Genomic DNA, 3,750 nt, shown 5'->3' with positions numbered 1-3,750 from the left:
TGCTTCCCAACCTCCTCCTGGCACTGCTCTCATCTGGGATGCGGGGTCCACAGCTACAGCGCCGAACACCGGGTGAGATGGGGAAAGAGAGGGGAGGGCGTCGGAAGAATATAGTCCTGGACAAGTCCTCACTGTGTTCTGCTCCCTGAGGCTACGTGGCAACTTACCAGTTGCCACCTGGGTTAAGCCATCCATGGTTCTGACTTCCGGAGTTCTTTTCCCTGCCATGTTTTTTGGTCCAACATCCAGTGGAAATTTGTTTTGTTTTGTTTTTTGTTTTGTTTTTTACTTTGTGCCGCAACCAGGGAAGGAGTAAGGAACGGAGAAGGAATCGTTCCAGTCATTCAGCTCTGCCTTCCAAACATTGGTTAAAGCGCACATTAAAAAAAAAAAAAAAAATGCAAAGCTGATACAGACGTCGTTCGTATGATAAATCACTTCTTAATCAGTCATAATTTCGCTTTAAGTACTAAATAAATGTCCTTTGTTTCATACTTAAGCTGTCAGTGACTAACATCAGAGGGCAGACTAGTGCCTATCATTAGAGCAGAGAAAAATCAATAGTATTTTTAATTAGAGGAAGGCACAGCCAAGCTTCGAGACGAGCAGACCTTCTGGTCGGCTCATCTCCCCTTTAAACTCTTCTGGAAGTTCAGAAGTGAAGAGGCGGCCAAGGGTAGGAACAGAGCCCCGCAAAGGCTTCGGGGTGTGCATCGCGGGGAGGGAAATGGATGAAGATGGGGAATTCATGCTTTTCGTTCCGCCCGTCCCTAAGGGACAATCTGGGGTAGGAAAAAAGGTAGACGCTGCCCTATGCCACCGAGACGACCTTTCCATTTGCAAAGGACAGTCAAACGGACATTCTTGCCATATTTTTTTATGGTTTAGAAGGCTGCGCGTGGCATTTTTTAAATGATCCCTTTCATATTATATTTTAAAAGTCTGTAGAAGGAGAGTCCAGCAAGACAGAAGTCTCGGTCTCTATATTCCAAAGACAGGAGAGCATTCCGTCACTTTTTCTCTGCTGGCAAACCCCGAGCTACTGTGGGTCTGTTCCCAGACCATCTCAGCAGAGGGAGTCACGTGGATGCTTTGGTTTCCCAGCGCATACAAAAATATGTTTACTTTTTACTGTAGTCTATTAACTGTGCAGTAGAGTTATGTCTAAAAACACAATGTACGTACGTCACTAAATAAATACTTTACTGCTAAAAAATGCTCGCCATCATCTGAGACGTCAGTTGAGCTGTAATACTCTTGCTGGGGGAGGGTCTTACCGCAGTGTTGCTGAAAACACAATATGTGCTAGCAAATGGCCAGGGAGCCCACACTCCGGAGGAGGGGATAAGACCGGGTGGTGGGCAAAGGGGAAGAATCGCACATGCGTACGTACGTATTTATATACGTGTGTTTATATACACATATCTATTAAAAACACAGGATTTCTGAAGCTTGACCACCCATATTATGTAGCTTACATAAGGTCAGACATATACGTACATGCATGACGATATATATAATTTGTCCTATCGGAAACGAATTTGCCCCCGTCTGGTTCGTGCATGGCCCAACCGAAAAATTGCTAATGGTACAGTGCTGGTATCTGATGGATCTACAAATTATAATTCCCCACCGCCTATAAAATCCTCAGACGTTTCGGTGGCCTCGGAAGTTTTCCCTCAACACCCGTGGCGACTGCCCGTTCTGGCTCAGAGAACCGATCTTCAGTCATAATGTCTGCTGTTTCTTGTGGCCCATGCCTCTACGCCATGCTTTTGCTAAGTCCCCAGTTTCCTACTTTATTCAAACTCTACACTCTTCCGAAGCCTGGCTCAAGTTCATTTTTTTTTTTTTCCCTATGAAACTGTGGAGTAAGAGGTTGCAGTACCTCTGCACGCTCATTAGCAATGGTTATGTTTACTGTTTATAGCAGTTATTTAGAGATTAACCACCACACAAACGTTCAATTCCAATTTTGTCTTACATTTTTTGTTGACTTTTTGTTACGTTCTATTCTTTTGCATTGCTCTTAGCCACTGCACCAAGCTGAATGTCGCTATGTATCTATCGATCTGGATATGAATGGATTGCATGGCGTTCCGGATGGGCCTTTGACCCAAGAGGTGATTGGATCAACTACGATTGTCTTCACAGCGTTGGGTGAAGGGGTTGGGCATAAAGCGTTACACGTGCGTGACAGTGAGCAGTGGGGATAGAGAGAAACGCACGTGACACTGGGTAGTGTTACATGCCACTTCCTGGTCTGCCTGAAGAGTGTGTATCAATAATTACTGAAATAAGACCCACCTCTAGGTCAAAAAATACCCCTCCTCAGTGGCTTTCTTACAACCTTTCTTTTGCAATTATAGAATAAACAATGGAGTAGTTCCAAACGATGTCAATAGTAACTAGTCCTTAATTTTTTTTTTAATCTTAAAATTAAATTCTGTAAGTCCATTTGGCAACACTCTGGAGGTTTGATTTTCTGATGACGACCAACTCTACAGGGAAAGGAATTTATTATAGAGGTCTCTGAATTATTTCCCATTTGATTGAAAGTTCTTTGCGAGAAGAGTTATGTTCTTCACTTTTTAAAACAGACTTAATATTTTAGAACGGTTTTCAATTTACAGAAAAATTGATAGTGGAGAGAGTTCCCATATAACCAAGCATCCAATTTCCCCTGTTAACATCTTATATTAGGATGGTTCATTTGTTACAAATAATACACCCATAGTCATACATTATTATTAACTAAAGTCTATACTTTATTCTGATTTCCTTAATTTTACCTAATGCAAAGTCCCCTTCCGGGACTTTGCCAAAGGGACCGCATTTCATTCAGTCATCGTGTCTCCTCAGGTTCCTCTCGGCTGTGACAGTTTCTCAGATTGTCTTGGCTTCTGTTGACCTTGATAGTTTCGGTCAGGTATTTTGAAGTTTGCCCATCTTTTGGAATTTATCTTTTCCTCTCATGATTAGACTGGGGCTATGGGTGTTTAGGAGAATGATCGCAGAGGTAAAGTGTCATTTCCGTCGCATCATATCGAGGGTACGCACTGTCAACATGACGCCACTGTTAACTCTGACTTAAATCGACTGGCTGGGGGAGTGTCTGTCAGGTCTCTCCACTCTGAAATTGGTCTTTTTCCCCCCCTTTCCTGACTGTCCTCGTTGGAAAGAAGTCACTATGTACAACACACACTGTCAACATGACGCCACTGTTAACTCTGACTTAAATCAACTGGCTGGGGGAGTGTCTGTCAGGTCTCTCCACTGTGAAATTGGTCTTTTTTCCCCACACTTTCCTGACTGTCCTCGTCGGAAAGAAGTCACTACGTACAACACACACATAAAGGACTGGGGAGTTAATGGTCTACATCCTCGAAGAGGGAGTATCTGCATGAATTATTTGGAATTCTGCTACACAAGATATTTGTCTCTTCTCCCCATTTATTAATTAATAGCAGGACGGCTTCGTGAATATTTAGACATTTATTTTTTCCCTTGGGTCATAATCCTATAGTACTTTGCTGTTCCAGCTTTGGGATCTCTTCCCCTTGGCTCCTGTACCCCTTCGATCTGTCCCATCATTTTGCTGCTGTTGTTTCGAGAGTTTCCTTACTTTCTGGTTCACGTCATTCACTCTTGTCCACCTCCAGCTCCTAGCATCTCAATTAACCATTTGTTAAACAAACGTAGTATGAGTTAAATTACCAGGCAGCTTAGTTTGTTCTCCTACGAGCAACA

Source organism: Pteropus alecto, unplaced genomic scaffold, assembly GCF_000325575.1.
Source record: "Pteropus alecto unplaced genomic scaffold, ASM32557v1 scaffold65, whole genome shotgun sequence".
Classification (NCBI taxonomy): Eukaryota; Metazoa; Chordata; class Mammalia; order Chiroptera; family Pteropodidae; genus Pteropus; species Pteropus alecto.
The sequence above is the reverse complement of the archived record's forward strand: the minus strand, read 5'-3'. Positions refer to the sequence as shown.